Here is a 10,620-nt window from a genome sequence, read left to right on the forward strand (position 1 = left end):
CTTCAAATACTAATACAGGCAAAAAAACATTTTTTTTTAACAAAAGCGGCGGGGGGTGGGGTGGGGGGTGGGGGTGGGCAATGTCTAATGTTGGCTTCACAAACACAGGAATATAATTAGTTTTCACTTCCTTCCTAGAATTATGAGATGAAGAATTCTGTTGCATTTCACTGGAAACCCAGTATTACAAAATCATTACATTAGAAGGTAGAAAACAACAAATATGTGTATGAATGTGTTTAGACAGAAAAAGAATTATTATTCTTTCACCCCTTCTTTTGGTAACAGCCTTACTTTCTTTTGGAAACTCAACTCTCCTTTAATACTCTTCTGGGTTAAATAATGTGCTTTTGTTTGGAATTGGCCAATCAGAGTACTACATTGCCCTATCTTAGTGATTGGTTCACCCACGGACATATTATCCAATTGGGCAAAAAACATGATGAAACTGTAGGCAGGGCCATCTTTTACACTGAACTGGCAGAGGAAGTAGGCTTAAGTATTTGCAGCGATCTTGCCACCACACCAGGTAAGTAAGCCTGTCTGCAAATTAACTTAATGCATAAGATGCAGAATTGGTTGGCAGAAATTAACAGCCCTGGTAACATCCTCTGAATCTGTAAATACAACCCTGCCCTAAACCCGCTCCTAGAATTCTTGGGTATACCAGTTGTTATTAAGTCTATTTGAACTGATAGGAATCCTATGTGTGTCAGAGTAAAATTGTGTTCCATGAAATTTCTGAGCCAGAGAACCCCCTTGTTAATGCCAATTAGAGTTGAGTTTTTTGGTATTTGAAAAAAAAAAAAAAGAGTCTTGATACACTCATATTTTTTTTTTTTTAAGAATACAATGAATTGCTTTATTTTCGGTATGCATCCACATGTCAGCATTTAGTGGTCCTGAACAGAAATGTGGAACAACGCAGCAATTTGCCAGGAGGTCAAGCCCGCCAATTCTGGGAATCTGCTGTGCACACCAAGTTCTTTCTGACTCCCTGCTGAGGATCGTGGGAAGCAGCAGCACCAAAACCAAAGTACGTACCGAATTCAAGGTTCTTTTTGTTCCAGTTGTCAGATTCCAAATGGGTTGTAAGGATGACCAAATGAGAGCCCTGCTTGTTTAAAACATCTTCCATATTTAAAAGCAAAGCAACGAAAGGAAAAGAAAACATTCAGAGGGATCATGTGTGCTTACAAGGGTCTTCATGTGGCCTTTCTCCAAGTTTAACCACCAAGGACTTTGAGAGCTGGCAGGTCTGAGTGGCCCTGGTGACTGTTCTGGCCGCCACATCAAAACCTGAGCTAAAACAGCGAATCAGCCCATTACGACTGCAGAGGGAGGTGGCAGGGCTGAGGACGCCATGTTCATGTCCCAGGCTGGTGGAGAGTAAATCAATGTAGTTACAGAACAAAACAAGGGAGGTCAGAAACTCGTTCCAACCTTACCTGATGGCTTCTGGCCACAGCAAGGAAGTGTCATGGGGAGTGTGGGGTTGTGAGGTACAGGGAGGGGATTTGGGAGGAGGAAGGAAGAAGCAGCACCCCTTGATCTGGTGGGGAGAGAGAAGATATGGGAGAAAGCCCTGAATTCCTCATCAAAGGCCAACTTCAGAGGGCAAGAGAGGGGGTAAAAATCTATGCCTCAGCCAAGGTGGTAGTGGAGGAGAGCGGGGAAGGATGGTTTGGAATGGGAGGCATCATTTAAGACTTAAGCACCCACACACCCAGTAGTAGTTCCATAGGCTGCAACCCCAAACCTTTACATCTATTCTAAGAAGCCACCCCATGCTGGAGGGCTGTTGCAGGGAGAAAGGCTGAGGGCAGGGGGTGGGGCAAGGGGAGAAGGCAGAGACCCCAGGCTGTGTCATCAGCAGCAAGGTGATCGTACGGTGTGTCTTTTCACAGTGGAGTTAGTTAGATGTGCCCCACCAGTTACAATGGGAATCAATTTAAATATACTTTCTTGATCCCAGGAGGTCAACTACGTGGACAGTGGTTACACTAGACAGGATGATTTGTTATAGCACAACTTATGTATTTTAAATGGACACAAATTTAGTATCATTTACAGTATCTTAAGGTAACTTGTTCTTGAATAGGAGCTTCCTTTCCAGTACTTTGAGGTCTACAAGACGTATCTGGAAATTTTACTTCTGTGGAAAATGAAGACTGCTTAAATTGAATGAGGGTGGGGACAGGGGAGGGCCTGTGGTTTTTCTTTTTGATTAATTGCTGTAACACTGTCCTTTAGGCGGTTGAGGGAGTTTCATATTTTCTTTAGACATCATTAGGCATCAAAGCTCTTGCAGGACAACTTTGATGCTATATGAATTCTGCCATTTTGCTAGCACTGATATGGCGCTTGGGTTCACCACTCCATTAGAACTATTCACTCCATTCATATTAATTTTTGTTACAAATCTTACAAAGGGGGTTCTTCTGGGTATTTAGGCCCACATTCTATTTTAAGGCTGTATATCCAGTTTCCATAAATTGTTCTTGGAGGCCCAATTTATCATCCCTGTCCATTTTGTAAGTGTCATGTCTTTGTCATCTTCTGAACCCCGGCTAACTGTGCCATCTCCTACTCCTTCCTGGCCTTCTTTGGGTTCTTCCAACAGTCAAAAATTGCGAGGGACTTTTACTCCCGAGTCTATGGGGGCTGCCATCTTGCGTCGCTGTCACTCGAAGATCGGCCTACATTTTTAAAGTATATAAAATATCTAAGAGCGCTAGAGTCTTCCATATTACATTCCTCCCACAATCATATCTTTCATAGTTGGGTTAAGCCTTAACATAACTATTTGTGATCAAAGTGCAATTACTTACACAAGCAAAGAAATCAAATAAACAAATACAACTTGTTGCTGGTCCAGTCAATTTTGATTCATAGCAAGCACCCTGTGAAACAGAGTAGAACTATCATACAGGGTTTCCAAGGCGGTAATCTTTACAGAAGCAGGCTGTCACATCTTTCTCTTGCAGAGTGACTGGTGGGTTTGATCAGCTGAACTTTTCATTTCACAGCTGGATCACTGTGCCACCTGGGTCCCTAAACAATGAGAAGTGGCTCAAATAATCCTAAATAGTGGATACTCTAAAAACCTATACACTGGTTGGGAACTACATTGTTAAAGAAACTTATGAAATAGAAAATGTTCATGAAGCATTTTTAGCAACTCCTTCAGTGGAAGTCCTCTCCTCAATTTACAGTGTATACATGTAACTACTACTATCGGTTCTCATACTAACACAGAATATCAATTTCAGCTAGGGTGTCCTGTCTTTTCTTTGTAATAGAAGAACAGGTAAAAATTTGAACAATAATTCTATTTCCAGATTTGCTTCAATGTAATTATCTGAGCTACTGGTGATAATCACATTTACTTAAACAAGTAAAAGATAATACGAATTTTCAAAAGGAGATCTTCCACAAAATGACTGAAAGTGAGACTGAGCTGTATATATCCATTATTTCTACATTTTTATTACAGTTGATTTCTCCAGAATCCTAAGTAAGAGTAAGAATTGTCAAGGTTTCCTTGTACATGTAATTGTTTAGTACACAGCAACTATTCAAACAGTTCGTATTATCCTCCTTAAGAAAAAAATCTTTCCTATTTTTCCTTTTCTTAGCCATTTCAAAATTTTATTTTCCAATCATAGTTTTTCGTAGAAATGTCCATTTAAAGGAATGATAGATAAATATCAAGTGAATCATCTCTTAAGCAAGAATGCCAAGTTTTATATGGATTTAGCAGGCTAACAGTAAACTTAATTAAAAATGGATCAGAGCAAAACCTTAGAAACATTCACAAGAATATCTTTACCTATAATCTAATTTCAATAAAATAAATTATAAGAATTCTAAGGCTGTAAAAATCATATCCTGGGGTGGACACAGACCTGTACCCTGGTTAACAGGCTGGGAGTGAGACAACAGAGGGAAGGGGCCAGGATTAGGAACTCTCTGAGAATCCAGTTTCTTTATTTGCCAAGTAAGAAAATTAAATTGGTGGCCTTCCTAGGTCTCTTAGAATGTAAGAGTTTATGATTAGTTCTATAAAACTACCTAGTGAATTAAACATGAAAGATGGTCTAAACAATTACCCTAAGGCAGCTTATAATAACTACCAAAATAATAATAATAATAATAATAAAACATTGAGCATATTCCTATTTGAATTCAAAGTATACCAAAACCAAAAAGCAATAAAACCTGCAAATGTGACTTTTTTAAAATATATTTTAGAAGTGTTTTCAAAAATGGTAAGTGAAGTAAAGAAAGTTTTCTGACTAACCTTTGACTTGCCATAATGTTGAACTTGGAAAAGGCTCTATATCCTTATTCATTCCTGTTTCTATAGCAATAAACATACTGGTTTCTCGCACTGCAAATAGTTGTGCCCAAAATATTCATAAGTATTCAAAGTATTCATAAGTATTCAAAGTATTCCTAAGTATTCATAGGCACCCTGTGATAACAAGTGCAGTCTAATGTGTACAGGGCAGAGAGAAATTACAGTAATTGGCCTGTCCAGGGACAGAGCCCAAACCTTGGCCTCATTAATGTATTGGCTAGACCAAGTGAGCAACTCAGCCACAAACTAATGAGATGTATGCACTTACCTCTTGCATGAGAGACTCAAAAAAAAAATACTACACATGATGGGCAAAAGAAAAAAAAAAAATGCCTAAACAACTGAAACACTAAAAACTGTATTGGTTTCTGACTATTGACTTTGTTAATATTACAACTGATTACAATTTATAGTTGGTGATGGTGGTTATGTGCTGTGCAGTTGGTTCCAACTCATAGCGACCCTGTATGTTGTTAAGTGCCGTTGAGTCGATTCCGACCCTTAGCGACCCTGCATAGGGTTTCCAAGGAGCAGCTGGTAAGCTTGAACCACCGACCTTGCAGTTCAAACGGCTTTGCAGTCTAGCACATTAACCCACAGCGCCACACCAGGACTTCAACGACCCTGTATAGGGTAGCAGAAAGCCGCATCTGTCGCCCGCGGGACTGCTGGTAATTTCGAACTGCTGACAGTGAGATTAGTAGCTTGACTCGTAATCACCATGCTACCAGGGCTTCCTACAAGTTCTAGTTACTCAAATCCTATTTGAAATGCCTCAGGGGATGGTATTTAAAATTCTTTGACTGTAATTACTTTTTTCAAGCGAATGAATAAAACGCTAATTTATCTGTTTTGTAAAGCTGTATCATTTATCAAAAGAGCTCTACCTTTAATAGATCTTTTAAATAATCAAATTTTTATAAAAACTTATAAAAGGAATAAAAGCATTTCTAACACTGAGGCCTTCCAAACAAACATCCAAAACCCCAAGAGAAATGGAGTTTATGGGGATGGAAAGCATGGTAACAGATGTTACATGATGGATATGATTGGTTTCAATAAATTACCGAAGTGAAAAATGTTGAGTTGACAAATGTGTTACCTTAATTTTTAACATAATAAAAAACAAAAGGATTTTTTTTTCAAACCTCTTCACACTTCTAAAAAGTAAAGATCATATTTAAGCCAGTACACAAATAAAGAATACAGAACAAAAATTTATTGTCAAACTTGTGTAGGCTAAATTGGTTTCAACCATATTTTAAATCAAACTATCCTGATGCTGCTTCAAGTTAATAATAAAATTCTTTGTTTCCAAGCAACTCAAGCAATGCAGTTGTCAGTTTATTTGACAGGGTCTAAGGGACAAAAGTAAATACTCCAGTGGAATGAGATGCTATTTATGTTTTTCATATACAACAAAATAAAATTCGGAATTAAAAACCATCACTTTTAGATTAGAGAAAAACTGCGAAAATTTCAGTCTGAAACAGGAAGTAGGACATCCTTGTTGCATAGGGTTTTGACAAAAAGTTATTAAGTCTAAATTCAACTTTTTGGACAGAGAAAAACTAGAGACATTCTATAAACCAGTTGTCATTCTTTTCATTCTAGGGTTGAGCCCTGGAATTTTCCTCTCAGGCATTCCTGAGCTATTGTCCAGTCCAGCTTCCTTACAATGCAGATGTTAGCCTTGGTTTTATCCTGTAAAGAAAATGTCCAGCATTTCTATAAGACACTCAATCTCCCATGGATCCTGACAATTCCCCCATGGACAAGGTGGTCAAGGAGATCAAGGCTCCTTCACCCATGGAAAAGGTTTTTCAAAAACTGTTTTTTATATATAAATCAGGGTCTGTGACATTCTAATAAGATTATCCCCATATAAAATACCAGAACATGAATCAACTTTATTACCATGAAATCTCAATCTAAGCTGCTAATTAAATATCAGACTAACTTCAACAAAAAAATCTCCTTGAGTCCTACTACTCACTGTGGTTAGTCAGAAAGGCCCGTTAAGTCGTGAAAAGTCTTCCATTCTATTTCACAAAGCAGTAATAATAATAGTGGCATCTCCCAAATACACGCCACAATCTACAAACACTCATCTATGCTGAACACAAAATGTTCAGGGTAGAGTTATTGTTGGTGTTGTTAAATGCCGTCGAGTTGGTTCTGACCCATAGCGACCCTCTAGAGGGTTTCCAAGGAGCGACTGGTGAGCTTGAACCACCAACCTTGCAGTTCAAACTGACTTTGCAGTCTAGTGCATTAACCCACAGCGCCACACCAGGACTCCTCAGGGTAGAGAGTAGCACTTAATTTAAAAGTACACATAAACTCTGACAGAAGAAAAATAAGTTTTTGAGAAGCATGCTTTCATATGTAATAAGACCGGAAGGAATATTAAAACATTGATGCATTCGATTTGTAGAAGATAAACCTCTGGCTTATTTAAGATTTCTGTTTCCATTATTGCCAGCATAAAATTTTTTATGCAATTAATAAAAAGTTTAAACGCATGCTTCGGGTATAGGGCATTGGTATATTCCGGGATCTGGTGGCATTACAAGCATGGAGAATTTTCTTCCCAGGCCCCATAAAGTTGGGGTTGGAGTCCCCATTACTGCACATTGCTGCTTCCAGACTTGTCATTCTTCACTTCTCCCTAGCTCTTTTGGGGTGGCACTGGAGGATAATGCACTGGACCAAAAGGTCTGTTTGAACTGCAAGGTGTAGCAGTTCAAACCCACCAGCCGCTCCTCAGAAACTCTGCACAGTGTCGTTGTGAGTTAGAAACTGACTCGAAGCACTTAACAACTGTTACACTCTGTTGTCATGCTGTAAGATAAGCACCAGACTGCTAACTGAATGGTCAGTAGTTCAAACCCACCAGTCACTCCTGAAAACCCTATACAGGGTTGCTATGAGTTGGAATTGACTTGATGGCACACAACAACAACAACAACTGTTGCATTACACACCCACTGCACCTTTTTGCAATAATCACGCCAGTCACTTTAAGCAGTGATTCACTGTTTCACTTTCTGTATCTATTCTGTCATTATTCCTAATGACCTCAACATCACTTAAGCAATGCACGCATCATCCTGGCTTCTCAATCCCTTGACCAAATCTCCTTAAATCAACAATCCTCCATGCATCTCAGCCTCCCACTACTAGAGCCATAAACCAGTTCACATGGTGCCAATTGTGACTCATGACTACCCCGTGAGTGTCAGAGTAAAACTGTTCTCCATACGGTTATCAGCAGTTGATTTTCAAAACTCGATGAACCAGGTCCTTCTCCAAGGAACCTCTGGGTGTACTCCAACCTCCAACCTTTCAGTCAGCAGATAAACATCTTAATCATTTGTACTACCCAAGGACTCTACAGCCTAGACCTTATTACTTACAACTGTGCTTCCTCGAAAATCTTGTTCAAGCATTCCAATCTATAACTTCTTGTTAAATGCCATGGAGTCACTCCTGACTCATAGAAACCCTGTATAGGGTTTCCAAGGAGGAACTGGTGGGTTTGAACTGCCAACATTGTGGTTAGCAGTCCAATGCTTATCTTGCAGCACCACACCAGGCAAGAGCCCAATCTAAAAGGAGCTAGATGAGAAGTAATTGGTGAAAGTCATAGGTTGGCTACTTATTTCTCATCGCACTCCTTTTACGACTTTAGACAATTCTCCAATCTCACTAGGGCACCCACTTCACTGACTCTACCTATCACTTATTGCCCATCACTTGACATATCTTCATTCCCTCCATATACAACTTAGATTCAGTGGTCCATCACTCTAATGGCTTCCTTGCAATTCCCCTCAAATATCTTGCTCCTCTCTCCCTCTCTTGTGTTCACTTATGCTGCACTGCATCCAAAAGGCCCAACATGACAGAAACACACACCTAAGATGTCTGATCTCAGTTTAATTTATGATCATTTCAACTGAGCCCTCAGCCCAGCTTGCTAACTTCACAACTCGTCCTGAATTCACCATATCACCACTGTTCAAAACAATTATTTCCTGAGGATGGTTGCACAACATGATTTATGTAATTGGTTTTATTTAATTGTATACGTAAAATATGTTGAACTGACAAAGGTCATGTTATCTACATGTTATACAATCAGAAAAAAATTTTTTTTCACATGCTCCTGTATCTTCAACTTTTCACGCCTGCTCCTTCATTCATTGACAGCTAATAATTTTGATTTTGATTTCACTTTGAAAATCGGGGTAACTCAAAAGAGAACTTTATAATTTTCCTCACCAAAAAATGTTACCAACTTTTCTATATGTGTATTCATGACTCTGCCTTTTCTCTGGTTAAATAAGCTCTTCTCTAAAGCCAGCCCCTACACTTGTATAGCAGGTCCTACCTTTTCTTGCCTACTCCAGAACTTTGTTCCAAATATTAATCCTTCTTCCTGCATAACTAAATTTGCCTCTCTATTGGACCACGTAGCCCTGGAATGGCACTGTAGGGAAAACAGTGTACTGTTAACCATAAGGTTGATGGTTCAAACCCACCAGTCACTCCTATGCAGAGTTGCTATGAGTTGGAACAGACTCAATGGCACTTAACAGCGACTGGGGTATAGTCATTAGCATGGTATTGCTATTAAATACAAATGAGTCAGTTCTGACTTATATCAACCCTGTATCGGGTTTCCAAGGAGTGATTGTTGGGATTGACTGTCAACTCTGTGGTTAATAGTCCAGTGCTTGTCCTACAGTGGCACACCATACTGCTTAGAATCCTATTTTCTGCTCCCCATAAGAGCAAAAGCCCCTCAAAGCAATTGTCTATATTCAAAGCATTTACTTTTCACTTTTTACACATTCCAATTAGACTCTTGTGCCACTACACCATAGAAAGGAGCCCTAGTGGCTCAGTAGTTAAGGACTTGGCTTCCAACTGAAATGTAGGTGGTTCAAAAATACTCAGTAGCTTTCTGCAGGAGAAAGACCTGGCAATATGTTTCTGCAAATATTACATATGGGGCAATTCTACTCTGTCACATGGGATTGCTATGAGTCAAAATTGATTTGATGGCACCTAACAACAGCATCACTCTCACCCTGGAAACCATGGTCAGCAAAGCCATCATTTTACACCACATTGATAAATTGACTGGCAAATTCTTAGTCATCAACTTCTCAGAAGCATTTTCACAGAGATGGCTTCACCCTTCTTAAAATACACCCTTCCCACTGCCTGTATCCAAGCACCTAAGTGCACACATCAGTGACTCAAAAAATATTTGCTGAATGAATCAATACATAAATCCACTTAAATTTAGGTTGCTCAGATGTTTCATTTGAACTATTCCTAATATGAGGTTACAATAAATGTCAAGGACATGATTGCTTTAAGAATTTTGGCTGTCAATCATTTATTTAAATAGTCACTTATTTAAAGTGGTGTCTTTAATATGAAATGGACAGATTTGGGATCTTGAGAGTTGTCTTTAGAGGCAGCCTAAATTTTCTCAAAATCACTATTTTCTCTAATTTATCTAGTTTAAAAGCATATTTAATCCTTCAGTGGTACAAATTACTTGCTCAGCTACTAACAGTTGCGCTGTAGAAGAAAAGGTCAGGCAATCTGCTTCTTTTTACATTGTAGCCAAGAATATCTTATGGAAACCTTGAACCAAAACACAGTATGACACAAAATAAAGGATAATACTCATAAGAATGGTTATCTATTAAAAATCCATCTGTATGTGGTGGAGATGTCAACATTTATTATAATGCAAAGATGAGAAGATAAGAGAGCAGGGAACTGTTGTTGTTGTTAGGTGCAACAGAGTCTGAGTCCATACCTACTCATAGCAACCTAATGCACAGCAGAATGAAACACTGCCCGATCCTGGGCCAACCTCATTACCGCTGCCACTTTGATGCTGCCACTTGGCCAATCCATCTTGCTGGGGGACTCCCTCTTTTTCTCTGACCCTCCACACCTTACCAAACATGATGCCCTTCTCCAGCGACTCGTCCCTCCTGACAATATGTCTAAAGTATGAGAGACGAAGTTTAGCCATCTTGGCCTCCAAGGAGCACTGTGGCTGCACTTCTTCCAAAATGGATCTATTGGTTCTTTTGGCATCCCATGGCACTTTCAATATTCTCCTCCAACATCATAAATCAAAAGCATCAATTCTTCTATGGTCTTCTTTATTCACTGTCCAGCTTTCTGATGCATATGAGGTTACTGAAAATACCAAGGCTTGG

The 10,620-nt window shown here is 39.2% G+C and overlaps 1 protein-coding gene and 1 pseudogene across 1 annotated transcript in view; both read right to left on the bottom strand.

The window, feature by feature from the left end:
• NEBL (nebulette) overlaps window positions 1-10,620 on the bottom strand; it is a 598,576-nt gene that overhangs the window by 341,737 nt on the left and 246,219 nt on the right. The window lies entirely within an intron of this gene.
• Window positions 2,228-2,671, bottom strand: LOC102821713 (annotated as a pseudogene).

This window comes from Chrysochloris asiatica, unplaced genomic scaffold, assembly GCF_000296735.1.
Source record: "Chrysochloris asiatica unplaced genomic scaffold, ChrAsi1.0 scaffold00137, whole genome shotgun sequence".
Classification (NCBI taxonomy): Eukaryota; Metazoa; Chordata; class Mammalia; order Afrosoricida; family Chrysochloridae; genus Chrysochloris; species Chrysochloris asiatica.